The following is a 14,884-nucleotide window of genomic DNA, read 5'->3' as shown; positions in this document are numbered from 1 at the left end:
CTCTGGGTCATCCCAGTGCACCAGCCCCGAGAACCCTGTCTCATGCATTGAACTTGAACTGGCAACTTGTTTCACAGATGATAATTTACATGTTTCAATGCCATTCTCCCAAGTCATGCTGCCCTCGCCCTCTCCCACAGAATCCAAAAGACTGTTCTATACATCTGTGTCTCTTTTGCTGTCTCGCATACAGGGTTATCATTACCATCTTTCTAAATTCCATATATATGCGTTAGTATACTGTATTGGCTTTTGAACTGTGGTGTTGGAGAAGACTCTTGAGAGTCCCTTGGACTGCAAGGAGATCCAAACAGTCCATCCTAAAGGAGATCAGTCCTTGGTGTCCATGGGAAGGACTGATGCTGAAGCTGAAACTCCAGTACTTTGGCCACCTCATGCGAAGAATTGACTTCATCGGAAAAGACCCTGATGCTGGGAGGGATTGGGGGCAGGAGGAGAAGGGGACAACAGAGGATGAGATGGCTGGATGGCATCACTGACTTGATGGACACGAGTTTGGGTAAACTCCAGGAGTTGGTGATGGACAGGGAGGCCTGGCGTGCTGCAATTCAAGGGGTCACAAAGAGTCGGACATGACTGAGCAACTAAACTGAACTGATACTGTATTGGTCTTTATCTTTCTGGCTTACTTCACTCTGTATAATGGGCTCCAGTTTCATCCACCTCGTTAGAACTGATTCAAATGTATTCTTTTTAATGGCTGAGTGCTATTCCATTGTATATATGTACCACAGCTTCTTATCCATTCATCTGCTGATGGGCATCTAGGTTGCTTCCATGTCCTGGCTATTATAAACAGAGCTGCAATGAACATTAGGGTGCACGTGTCTCTTTCAGATCTGGTTTCCTCGGTGTGTATGCCCAGCAGTGGGATTGCTGGGCTATATGGCAGTTCTATTTACAGTTTTTTAAGGAATCTCCACACTGTTCTCCATAGTGGCTGTACTAGTTTGCATTCCCACCAACAGTGAAAGAGGGTTCCCTTTTCTCCACACCCTCTCCAGCATTTATTGTTTGTAGATTTTTGGAGAGCAGCCATCCTGACTGGCATGAAATGGTACCCCATTGTCATTTTGATTTACATTTCTCTGATAATGAGTGATGTTGAGCATCTTTTTATGTGTTTGTTAGCCATCTGTATGTCTTCTTTGGAGAAATGTCTGTTTAGTTCTTTGACCCACTGTTTGATTGGGTCATTTATTTTTCTGGAATTGAGCTGCAGGAGTCGCTTGTATATTTTTGATATTAATTCTTTGTCCATTGCTTCATTTGCTATTATTTTCTCCCATTCCGAAGGCTGTCTTTTCACCTTGCTTATAGTTTCCTTTGTTGTGCAGAAGCTTTTAATTTTAATTAGGTCCCATTTATTTTTTCTTTTATTTCTGATATTCTGGGAGGTGGGTCATAGAGCATCCTGCTGTGGTTTATGTCAGAGAGTGTTTAGCCTATGTTCTCCTCTAGGAGTTTTATAGTTTCTGGCCTTAAATTTAGATCTTTAATCCGTTTTGAATTTATTTTTGTGTATGGTGTTAAAAAGTGCTCTAGTTTCATTCTTTTACAAGTTGTTGACCAGTTTTCCCAGCACCACTTGTTAAAGAGATTGTCTTTTCTCCATTGTATATTCTTGCCTCCTTTGTTGAAGATAAGGTGTCCGTAGGTATGTGGATTTATCTCTGGGCTTTCTATTTTGTTCCATTGATCTATATTTCTGTCTTTGTGCCAGTACCATACTGTCTTGATGACTGTGGCTTTGTAGTAGAGACTGAAGTCAGGCAGGTTGATTCCTCCAGTTCCATTCTTCTTTCTCAAGATTTTTGGCTATTCGAGGTTTTTTGTTTTTCTATACAAATTGTGAAATTATTTGTTCTAGTTCTCTGAAAAATACCATGGGTAGCTTGATAGGGATTGCATTGAATCTATAGATTGCTTTGGGTCATATACTCATTTTCACTATATGGATTCTTTTGATCCGCTATATTATATTCTCCATCTATTTGTGTCCTCTTTGATTTCTTTCACCAGTTTTATAGTTTTCTATATATATATATGTATATATAGGTCTTTTGTTTCTTTAGGTAGATTTATTCCTAAGTATTTTATTCTTTTCATTGTAGTGGTGAATGGAATTGTTTCCTTAATTTCTCTTTCTGTTTTCTCATTGTTAGTGTATAGGAATGTAAGGGATTTCTGTGTGTTGATTTTATATCCTGCAACTTTGCTAGAGTCATTGATTAGCGCTAGTAATTTTCTGGTGGAATCCTTAGGGTTTTCTATTTAGAAACTGTAATCAGAAATCTTCCGGCAAACAAAAGCCCAGGACCAGACAGCTTCACAGCTGAATTCTACCAAAAATTTAGAGAAGAGCTAACACCTATCCTACTCAAACTGATCCAGAGAATTGCAGATGAAGGTAAACTTCCAAACTCATTCTATGAGGCCACCTTCACCCTAATACCAAAACCTGACAAAGATGCCACAAAAAAGAAAACTATAGGCCAATATCACAGATGAACATAAATGCAAAAATCCTTAACAAAATTCTAGCAAACAGAATCCAACAACATATTAGAAAGATCATACATGATGACCAAGTGGGCTTTATCCTAGGGATGCAAGTGTTCTTCAGTATCTACAAATCAATCAGTGTGATACATCACATTAACAAATTGAAAAATAAAAACCATATGATTATCTCAATAGATGCAGAGAAAGCCTGTGACAAAATTCAACATCCATTTATGATAAAAGTCCTCCAGAAAGCAGGAATAGAAGGAACATACCTCAATATAATAAAAGCTATATATGACAAACCCACAGCAAACATTATCCTCAATGGTGAAAAATTGAAAACATTTCCCCTATACACACACACACACACACACACACACAAACATAAAAGTTCCATGTAGATTAGATTGTGAGCATTGTATTTTGTTGATATCCTCATTAATACACATTATTTTACAAGTTGCTTTTCTCAGAGATACATGTTAGAAATGGATCCATGGTAGTATCTATGGATTTAATTTGTATTTCATGGTGCAAGTGTCCCATGTTTTATTCAGCAAGTTTATTTATCCTATTGAAGAACAGACTTTTACCCCAAATTTTATTTGTTGTTTAAAACAATGATTACCTAAACATCTTTATACATGTCTCCTTGGGCATATTTGTGATGACTATTTTGTAATTTGCATTTAATTTCCTGTGTAGTACAATGACTGGAAATGTGAATTTCAATTTTAAAAAGTTCAGGTTTTTCTTGCTATTTTTTGTTGTTGATTTCTAGTTTTTTCTAATATGACTGGTGAATAACCCTTGTAAGACTTATACTGATTTTTTGAAACGTTGTTACCTTCTTTATGGCCTGATAGAAAATCATTTTTTTTGGTCTATGTGTAAATGTGCTTAAAAAAAAAATGTGTTTTCTTTCATGCAGCTTCTCCTGGTGTATGTGTGTGTGTGTATTAAATCAGAGTTTTAAAATGTAGGATGAAAATCCTCTGTACTAATATGATTTTCTGTTTTCTCTGTTGATTTCTGATATATGTTATATTTCCTACTGTGAACTATAGATTTATCCATTTCTCCTTGGAATATCAGTTCTTCCTTTATAAGTTTTGAATTTATGTTGCTAAATGATTAAAATTTATGATTTTTATATCTTTGCATTAGATTGTTGTTTTATCAGTATGTCATGACCTGCTTGAAAGCTGTTTTAAAGCTTTTGCTTTGAATTTTCTTTTGTATGCTATAGTCAATTCAGATTTATTTTCCTAGCATTCACCTTTACCTTCAACTTTCTTTTGTCCTTTTTATAAAAGGTACATCCTTTAAAAATAGAATATGGTTAATTAGCTTGTTTTAATGAATTTGAAAATGCCTCTCAACAGATGAGCTAACTTAAGCACGTTTATGTTGACTGTCTCCCCTGAATATCTGCTATGTTGCTTTGTGTTTTCTCTTCACCGTGATATCTTGGTTTCTTCTCTCCACGTTCTTGGATTTTGTTAGATGCATCATGTTTTCTTTTTTCTACCTGCTTTTGTTTTGCATTTCCTAAACTGAAAATGATCCTTCTATTTTTATTTGTTTAATGTTTCCTTTGTCACTTTAGCAGAAATGTTCAAACTTATACTTTTTAAAACAATGATTTAAATTAATTGAGCATCTATATATACACCCTAAAAGACATAAACTAAGATGTGTTTGCATCCTTTAACTTCCAATTCTGTCCTCCACCCCCACCTCAGGCACCTCTTCCCTTCCTCCCCACACACATGTGTGTTAAATGTTTGTTTTTTAATGTTTTAATAATCAATACCTATTTAAACTTTACAGTAACACTGAGTAATTAACTTACCACTACTTCTTGAATTTCAATAATTCCTCCTGGCTTCATTTTTCTACTTTCTCTGATATCTTCTTTGGTAATTCTTTTACAAAATACCTCTCAGGGACCCATATGGTGAGCCTTTATAGATCTGAAATCCCCTTATATTAGTCCCACTTTTGAATCATAGTTTATCTTTCTATAGAATTCTGTGACATGAGGTGGCTTGGAAGCTGGTCTCTGGGCACAGTCTGCTATGAGCCCTGCCAGACCTCTCGAACAAATGCGTTCTCACAGACGTTTCCATTGGAGGTGGGCCTTCTCCCTTTCTCTCTGTGCCGGGGTGTGTGCGTTGAGGGTGTGTATAAATGTGCATGGGCAATGCATGCTTGAGGATCTGCGTTTCCTGGCTGATTGAAAATTGGCTACATGCAAAGTATTCAGTGTTGCTGCAAGGAGACATGGGACCCACAGAGCTGCTCAGCCGTCACCCCGAAGCTGCTGCACAAAACTCTCCTGCACGCTTTCCCCTGAGGATGGCAGCACTGTCTCAACACCCACGGAGAGGCTTTTGTTGTTTTGCTATCTGGATATGTAACTGAGCTTGCTACTCTTCCAGGTGATTACGTTTAAGACAGCTTTTCAGTATGAGCTCTTGAAGACGGGTGTGTCAGTCCCTTTCCGGCTGCTGGAACAACGTTATCACAACGTTCACTCCCCACAGTTCTAGAGAAGCCGAGACGTGTGAGGTCATGGTGCCAGCAAATTCAGTGTCGGGTGAGACTCTGCTTCCCTGACTGCTGCCTCTTTGCTATAATTACTTATGAGACCTGAGAGGTAAGGGATCTCTCCGGGTCTCTTTTATAAGGACACTGATCTCATTAGTGAGGGCTCCGCCTTCATGACCTAATCACCTCTCAAAGTATCTGAGTCTTAATATCATCATTTTTGGGGGTTGGGGTTTCAACATATGAATTCTGGGCAGTGTAAACACCCAGACATTAGCAGAGTATCATCAGGGACTCTGAGTCACCAGGCCCTAATGGGCCCGAAACCTCATTTAAATGAATGATTTAGGTCCTAACCTAACTCATTCTCTTTGTATCTTGTGTTTCCCTAGTTTATCTTTTCTTCTGATTTCTACATTGTTATTATTTGACATCACTTAGCACTGTGCTCATCTTGTCACAAAACCCTACTACCTTCCCCTGTGGTACATTGTAGGAAAGATGGAAGAGGAAGACTCTACAGAAAGAAGATATTTATGGAAACCATCAAGAGAATGGGGAATGTAATTACCACTGGTGTACAGTGGAAATAACTTTCCTTGCTTCTTTATTCATTCATTTGGTAAGTGTTTAGTGAGGATCTGCCATTGCCCACCGCGGTTTCAGGTGCTGCAGATAAATTATGGACAAAGTGCAGGTGATAAATGTGGCCTTGAAATATGTATGCTATTGGGAAAGACAGACGTAGTTATTTGAACAAGACAGTTTTTGTGGTGTTCTACCAAATCACAGTTACAGTCTCTGGATTTAGATTTTTTTGGTGCACATTTGTTTTTTATTAACTTTTGCACTCATTTTCCTTTTGATTCACTATTGTTGTACGGTGTGGGAAATTCATGAATTTTTGAGAAATACCTGCTTGGTTAATAGTAATTAATCCCTTCTCCACATAGCAGCCAGAGTGACCAGTTAAAAGCACAAGTCTGATTGTATCAGTGTATTGCTTAACATCTTTCAATGGTTTCTTCTTTTGATTAGGGTAAACGTGTATCTTTGATGTGGCTTCCAAGTCTGCCGTGATCTAACCTCTGGCTGCTTCTCCGTCTTGCTTCTGTCATGGTCTTCCCTCCCAAGTCTGCCATGATCTAACGTCCGGCCGCTTCTCCCTCTTGCTTCTGTCATGGTCTTCCCTCCCAAGTCTGCCATGATCTAACGTCCGGCCGCTTCTCCCTTTTGCTTCTGTCATGGTCTTCCCTCCCAAGTCTGCTGTGATCTAACCTCTGGCTGCTTCTCCCTCTTGCTTCTGTCATGGTCTTCCCTCCCAAGTCTGCCGTGATCTAACGTCCGGCCGCTTCTCCCTTTTGCTTCTGTCATGGTCTTCCCTCCCAAGTCTGCCGTGATCTAACGTCCGGCCGCTTCTCCCTTTTGCTTCTGTCATGGTCTTCCCTCCCAAGTCTGCCGTGATCTAACGTCCGGCCGCTTCTCCCTTTTGCTTCTGTCATGGTCTTCCCTCCCAAGTCTGCCATGATCTAACGTCCGGCCGCTTCTCCCTCTCGCTTCTGTCATGGTCTTCCCTCCCAAATCTGTCGTGATCTAACGTCCGGCCGCTTCTCCCTCTCGCTTCTGTCATGGTCTTCCCTCCCAAGTCTGCTGTGATCTAACCTCTGGCCGCTTCTCCGTCTTGCTTCTGTCATGGTCTTCCCTCCCAAGTCTGCCATGATCTAACGTCCGGCCGCTTCTCCCTCTCGCTTCTGTCATGGTCTTCCCTCCCAAGTCTGCCGTGATCTAACGGCCGGCCGCCTCTCCCTCTCGCTTCTGTCATGGTCTTCCCTCCCAAGTCTGCTGTGATCTAACGGCCGGCCGCCTCTCCCTCTCGCTTCTGTCATGGTCTTCCCTCCCAAGTCTGCCGTGATCTAACGGCCGGCCGCCTCTCCCTCTCGCTTCTGTCATGGTCTCCCTCCTCACTCCTGGCCGTTCCCATGCTGGTTTTTTCTCAGTTCTCAAACTTTCAGCACTCCAATCCACTCCGGGTTATGTTAGCATGAATAGTTTTCCTTCTTCCCCAACTAATTCCCAGCCACCTTCCCTGTTAATGCTAGTCACCCTTCAAAATTAGCTCATATATCCAATGAGTCATTCTCTGAGACTCCATTGACTCAAATATATTAAAAGCTCCCCTGGTACCCTATTCTGATTCACAGTGCTTATCACATTGAAATGAATAGTTAGTTGTTTATTTTTTTTTTCCAACATGTAAACTGTAAATTTAATGAGAGCAGAGAGTATAGCTGTCTGGTTCATTGTTCTTTCTTCGAACTTAGCTTAGGTCATAATACACTATAGATGCTCAGAAATATCTGTTGATAAACTAATTCAATTGTTAAGTAGATTTACTGTATGTGAAACATACTTGCCTGTGTATAAAGTCATGGATTAAAGCTTCTATAGATGATGGACGTAGTAATATTTTCTCTTGGAAGGGAATACAAGAGGAGTACAACTTCAGAAAAAATGACAAAATGCACATTAGGGTATGCTCTTGGATGAGAGATGAAATGAGTTTTGAGGAGGAGAAGTTCTTTTATATTTCTTGAGTTTTCTGATATTGACATGCCTAAATTGAACCACAGTATAAACCAAGGGTCCCTTGATGAAATGATCACTCAGCTTTTGTTCCTTTCATTTTGTTTTTCTTTCAAAAAGCCCTCTGGACATCTATCAAAACTACAGAGTGGAAATTGGTTAGCTTCATTTAACACCATACCCTGCTGCAAAGGCCTCACATCAAGGAACTTGCCATTTTATATTCTTCTTATTTTAATAGTTTTCCCAACTTCAAAAACTTGGAGTTGTAGATAGCTAAAGGCTCCCATCATAAATCCCTCGAAGATTCAATTCTATGAAGATGTTAAAACCCCAGTGTTTCAGCAGCCAAAGGAATATAAACTTTCTGATTCTTCATTGCCAGACTCTGATGAAATCACACTGATTAAATTAAGAGGCCTTTGGCAGCATGCACTGACTCTCTGGTGATTTAACAGGTAGAATTCCTTTGCCTTGGCTGACAGTATATATATGTCTCTTAATCTCTAGCTGTTATTTTAAATTTGAGACATTAAAAGTTTTCTGGTTTTCATTCAGATTTCACAAGAATAAGACAGGAAAACAAAAGGTCATTTCCTTATAGGAAACCGTATTCAGGAGCAAATCATTGTTTCTTTGATATACTTATATTGTGTTCATGAATATGAAAGGTTGTAGATGGAATTTGCAATTTACATAACTATTTAATGAGAGTATAAACTTTACAAGTAGAATTTCTAATAGATTTTGGAACAAAATATACACATTTTGATATACGTCGCAGATACCACACCAGGAAGGTGTTCTTGTTGTTTTTTTGATTACATCCCCTTTTTTGATGTTTGATATATTTCCTAATAGAGACTACCTTGTTTTGTTGAATTGCATTAGACATTTTGACAATAAAAATAAGAGTGTTTTCTATAAACAACTGTAAATATTTTTTCTTTTATAGAATAATATTCTATATTTGTTTGTAGTTAGCTTCATTTTAGATTTGTGTTAGGAATGTATTATCTGCTCAATATTTAGCATTCAGTTTTTAAAAAGATATTCTCTGTATATCCCAGCTTAATTGAGGATTGATGTAACTTGTCATGATCAGCTAGGTCAGGAACTTTTTCATTTCAAATGCTGACTTGGTGAGGGGGTGTCAGGTAGTACTTAATGACCGAAAGAAACTAGAGAAAGAGGTTAGCAATTATATTCACATTGTAAGATCTATGTAGCTCTTTATTTATTCAACTGACCTCTAACTGGTGTCAGAACATTACTGAAGTCCTCTGTGACAGCCTGCAGATGGTAAATCTTCCTGTTGGCACTGCTTTACCTGAGTTAGCATTCTAGACTTGTCTGTTTTCAGTTCTGTGACTGTGGCTTTTGAAGCTTTGTGTAATTTAATTGTCAAAACGTGACCATTTCTTTAATTTGTTATTGGGCAGTTCATCAAGCAGTCTTATAAAGTATCATCATGGAAGGAGTTATAGCTCTGCAGGACTTCTTCTGAAGCTGTACTCTGTTCAGAAATAGAAATGTACATTTAACCAAATAATGGAAAACATCTTTGCATGGGGAGTTCCTTATATAATAACAAAGCTAAAGGAAATGGAAACACAGCAGTTACTACTTACCTAGCAACTCCACTGGACCAAGCTCTGTGATAGGTACTTATGTGGCATGATCTTTAATTCTCACAACTGCCTTAAACATGGCTATAATACTGAAACAGTCTCCATTTAACATGTGAGAAACTAAGGCATTGATTTCTTAAGTAACTTACCTATAGTCACCTAGCTGGTAAGCAGAAGAGCCTAGAATTAAAGCCAGTGTCATTCAGTGGTAATATACACTACCCGCCCCCCCACCCCTAATCCCTGTCCCACCCCCCACAAACATATACTTTTTGCATCTTTTGGCCTCCAATATTATATTTCTTTTTTTACTGCAGTGGAATTTCTTCTCCCCTTATCAGAGATGTTATGTAGCCCAAATGTAAACCATATTTTTTAGATGTCAAATTGAAGAGTTTTGCTCCTTGGAATCATACTAAGAACTTTGATATTTAAAAGTATTTTCATCATCATTTTTCTTACAGAAGAGGCAATAGCATGTTCTGTTATAAACTCTTTTAAGTCTTTATTTCCAGATCAGTGAATATAAAATCCAGACAAATATGTTGTGCTAGGCATAATAATGGCTCTCCAAAGGTGTCCCTGTTCTAATCCTAGGTACTTGTGAATGTTAGGTTACATGGGAAAAGGAACTTTGTAGATGTTGTTAAGCTTAGGACTTTCAGACTGGGAGATTTTTCTTAGATTATCTGAGAGGGCCCAATGTAAGCACAAACATCTTTAAAAGAAGAAAAGACGGGTGGAAATGATGGTTAGAGGCAGAGAGAGAGAGACTGGATGATGATGCTTCACTGTTGACTTTGAAGGCAGAAGACGGGATCCTGAGTCAAGGTCTGCAGGTGGCCTTTAGAAGCTGGAAAAGGCAAGGAAATTGAAAAGAAGTGCAGACCTTCTGCCCCTTTGATTTTATATACAGTAAGGCCCTTCTGACCTTCAGAACTATAGGATAATGAATTTGTGTTGCTTTAAGTAATTTTTTAGATCTGTAATAGGAAACTAACATAGATGCTATTGATTTAACTTTAATTTTAGATGTGAAATCAAACATAGATTGCCTTTTCTCTTCAGTGGGAGCCCAGAAGTTCTACATAGAAGGTGTTTAGGAACAGCAATGTGACTGAAATGAGGAGCTGGGAGACTCATATTGATACTATCTTCACACAACAAGTCATCTTTCTTTTGTAAAAAATAAAGCTACTGTTTCTTTTGTATTATTCTGTATTCATTTATTTATAGCTTGATTTTACTTGACTAGTTTTTGGATTTGGAGGAAAGTAAAATTACCCTTGAGTTTCTTCCTGTGTAAAGGGTGTTTTGAAGATACAATTTGGCAACGGATCATCCACCATAGAGTAGAATACAGAAAATAATGTTGCCTGCCATTCCAGTTCTCCAAAGATTGGGCCCTTCACCACTGCAATTGCCCAATGAAGTTATACCCTGAGGGGAATTCAGGGTGGAGAAAACCAGGAAGCATTCCATGCCTAGGATATTGGCCCTAGATGGTTTAGATGCATGTTTAGACATTAATATAAACAATTTCAGTGGCCCCCAATTTTTGCATCTTCCCGTGAGCAGATAGAAAAGCACTGAAACCGTTAACGTGTATGTGTGTGTGCTGAATGTGCTCAGGCGCTCAGTCATGTCTGATGCTTTGTGGCCCCATGGACGGTAGCCTGCCAGGATCTTCTGTCCCTGTGTTGATTTCACAGGCAAGAATACTGGAGTGGGTTGGTATTCCCGTCTCCAGGGATCTTCCTGACCTGGGGACTGAACTCTGAAGTACTCTGCATGGGTCAACCTCTTGGTTACACTGTCAAAAAAAAAAAAAAAAATGGATGCTAGGTGTTGAAATGCACATGTGCGGGAACTGTGGTGCCTATTTTGCTGAAAATGTCACTCTCTGTTATTCTCTGACCCCTGGGCAACCCTGTCCTCAATACCGAGACCCAGGAAGGCTTTCTTTGATTTTCTTGCCAATCTCACTGTGCCCTCAGCAGGGCCTGGGCGCTGCTTTCCTGGAATCTGCAAAAGGAGGTGAGAGGCTTTGCAGCTGCGGTCCTTCCCTGAGAGTCCCAGCGTCCCGTAGTTCTTTCTTTTTTTAAAGCTACCCTGTCACTGAATCTCAACTGAAACTCATTTTTTTGCAGAGCAGTATAAAGAGCATCAGTTGTGAATTCTGATAGGCCAAAGTTTGCATTTGAGCTTTCTCACTAATTAGCTGTATAGCCATAGGTAAATTGTCCTAACCTTTCTGAACCTGAGTATCTAATCCAAAACATATGAATAATAATGCCTACCTTGCAGTGTCTTTACAGTACTGAGCTGAAATAATGTATGTCATGGGTCTTGGACAAAGTCTTGATTTTAGTGGGCATCCAAAAATGGCCAGGAATTTGCAATAGTGTTGGGGGCATTTTAGGCACTAGGGAGAGTGAAGTGAACGTTGCTCAGTCATGTCCAACTCTTTGTGACCCCATGGACTATACAGTCCATGGAATTCTCCAGGCTGGAATACTGGAGTGGGTGGCCTTTCTCTCCTCCAGGGGATCTTCCCAACCCAGGGATCAAACCCAGGTCTCCTGCATTGCAGGAGGATTCTTTATCAGCTGAGCCCCAAGGGAAGCCCAAGAATACTGGAGTGGGTAGCCTATCCCTTCTCCAGCGGATCTTCCTGACCCAGGAATCAAACCGGGGTCTCCTGCATTGCAGGCGGATTCTTTACCAACTGAGCTATGAGGGAAGCCCACTAGAGAGAGGTGAGTTAGTTTTCAGCATTAAAAATATATCTTGATTCACATTATTGTGCAGCAGAAAGCAATACAGCATTGTAAAGCAATTTTCCTCCAATTAAAATAAAATATTTCTCTAGGGCCTGAAATTTGCTAATCCCATCTATGTAAGTTTGAAGGGTGAGAGTGAAAACTAATTTAGAATTATCAGTGTATTCTTTCAAACTGAAAATATACATTTTTACTTTTTTTTTTCCTTAATGGCGTGATGGAGATAGAGAGGCAGGAGTTCACAGGACTGGTCTGCATTGCCTGAAAGGCTAAGGCTGGCTTGTCGAGCACATTTGCATTGTTAATAACTGTTTTAATTTGCCTTGTTCATATAATGGTTTTCTTTAATGTGAGATTAACTTCAATTAAAGCGTTTTGCGGCTATGTTCATTCTTAGATTTTCCCTTTAATTGCTCTCTGTGTATTTCTTTTGCATTAGCACCAATTTACTTGTGCCTGCGACTGCAGTTAGAATTAAGCTGAACTTTTGAATCTTAGCTTTGAGTCTTTTTTTCTGGGAAGTTTAAAAATTGAATCTATTATTAAGCTAGTGAAAGTAAACCCCTGTAAAAATTCATACTATGATTATAACTGACATGGCTCCTTTTCTCGTGTTGGAAGGATTAGGGAGACTCAACATCTGAGTTATTGATTGTGTAAGATTCTTCATTTTCTCTCTCTTATAAGAAAGGAAAGTTTCCCAGGCAAAAGAAGATGCACTGCAGTGTTGTACAAGCCACTTTTATTGATTGTGGTTCAGAATTGTAAAGTATTGACTGCATTGATTTAAAATCTTATGGACAATGAATGCTCATAATTCTGTGTCTGAATGAGAGAGAGGGAGAGAGAAAAATGGGGTCACTGAAGATTGCTGAAACTGCCAACTAGTGACACTGGTTGCTACTTTCCATAAAGAAGGGCAGGGCTTCTTGCACCTGCAGGGCCATGATGATGGGATTCAGAAGGCTTTGGGACAGCTCTAAGCAAAGCGACTACTTATATGTAACTGCTGCTTTATTCCAGAAAGACAGTAGGTGCTTAGGGATCTTGAGGCAGGGGAACTAAAATATAAATCAGAAGAGCAGAATGTTTTCAGGTTTGGAGGAAGAAGAAGTGGTGTCTTTATGAAGAGGTGGGCCTTCAGCATCTATCTTCAGCTTCTGAAGTATGTAGTAGACCCTCCAAGTGTGCAGGCCATTATGGAAATACGTGTTTATAACATTGCAGTGGGGTTAGGTGGCGTCTGGAAAGTGTTTTTAGTTAACTGGCATAAATAGGTCCCCATACCATGTAGATCTTAATTTATATCATCTATGCTTCAAGTAGGGGGCAATCCCCTTATGAGAGATGTATAGACTTTTCCAACTCCTTGACCTGTAGTATTTCTTGAAGTTCTATTTAAATAAGATGTAGAGGAAAGAAACAAGGTGAGATTTCTCGGTTGGAAGGAACCTGATTCAGTTCACTTGTTTGGCTATTGGGGCAGTCTGTCCTGGAGTAGGGAAGTGATTTATCAGGGAGGAAGTAAGGTATATGATAGAGCCACATTAGCGCTCAGGCTTATAAATCTACACTCCAGTCACTTTCACTGCGCTCACTGGAAAAACTTCAATGTAATCATTAGGGAAATTCCTATGATGTGGTTTTTTTTTTAAAAAAAATTAATTCAAAAGGGGTTATTGAATACTTATTATATTTCAGACACTGTCCTCAGTGACTATAATAAAGATCCCTGCCTTACTGGAGTTTATCTTAATGGGGAGAGATACATGATGAATACATGATAAATAAATAAGCACAAAAGTGCATTGTATGTCAGATTGTGATGAGTGCTATGGAAAATAATAAATCAGGAAAGCAACGGAGGGAAGTGATGTTTGAGCAAAATATGAACAAAGTGAAGAGATGCCTTTTAAATCTTTGGGGAAGAATATTTCAGTAGGAACAACAATGTTTCTAAAGAAAGAATGTACTTGATGAGCTTGAGACCTTGCAAGGAGACCAAAGTGGCTGAGCAGAATGAATTAGAGAGAAAGAGTGAAAAGAAAGTCAGAGCTAACACAGCAATGGAGTACACAGGGCTTTTAAGGCAATATTAAGGATTTTTGGCTTTGATTGATGTGATTATTAGTTTCATGTGTCAACTTGGTTAGGCTATAGTACCTAGATATTTAATCAAACTCTAATTTAGATGTTGTCAAAGTATTTTGTAGATGCATCTGACACCTATAATCTTGATTTTAAAGGAGTTTGTCCTTGATAATGTGGCAGACTTCATTCAATCAAATGAAAGTCCATAAGAACAAAACTTGAGGTTTCCTGAGAGAAGAAAGCCAGCCTCATGGCTTCAACATCAACTCCTGTCTGAGTTTCTAGCCTGCTAGACTACCCTGTAGACTTCAGACTTGTCAGCCTCCATCATAACCCTAAAGAAATCTCTTTATATTCTCAATATAATTTGTTCTGTTTTATTGATTTGGTTTCTCTGGAGCACCCTTGTAGATAGAAGTGAGATGGGAAACTATTGTAGGGTTTTGACCAGAGAAGAAATATGATTTTTCTTAGGTTGAGAATAAGTTGCAGGGGTTCAAGAGTGGATGCAGGCTGACTAGTTAAGTCTATTGAAGTAACTCAGTGGAGAGACGTTGGTAGCTTTGCACTAGGAGAGTAGCAATTGAAGTGGGAAAAATGGCAGTTCCTGAATGTATTTTGAAGGTAGAGTCAACAGGGTTTGCTGATGGGTTAATGGAGAGTATAAAAAAAGGAAGAATCAAAGTTACTCCAGGTTTTTTTGACATATGTAGA

At 39.1% G+C, this 14,884-nt stretch overlaps 2 long non-coding RNA genes across 3 annotated transcripts in view; both read left to right on the top strand.

The window, feature by feature from the left end:
• Nucleotides 1-14,884, top strand: part of LOC122428703 — a 242,651-nt gene that overhangs the window by 137,021 nt on the left and 90,746 nt on the right. The gene's annotated exons all lie outside the window — the stretch shown is intronic.
• Nucleotides 3,810-10,954, top strand: LOC122428704. The gene is made up of 4 exons (XR_006265804.1): nt 3,810-4,666; nt 4,974-5,131; nt 5,579-5,704; nt 10,329-10,954. It is a non-coding gene; the product is annotated as an uncharacterized LOC122428704 (long non-coding RNA).

The sequence above is a fragment of the Cervus canadensis genome, chromosome 27 (genome assembly GCF_019320065.1).
Source record: "Cervus canadensis isolate Bull #8, Minnesota chromosome 27, ASM1932006v1, whole genome shotgun sequence".
NCBI classification, from domain to species: domain Eukaryota; kingdom Metazoa; phylum Chordata; class Mammalia; order Artiodactyla; family Cervidae; genus Cervus; species Cervus canadensis.
Note: the sequence above shows the minus strand (reverse complement) of the source record. Positions and strands in the feature narration are given on the sequence as shown.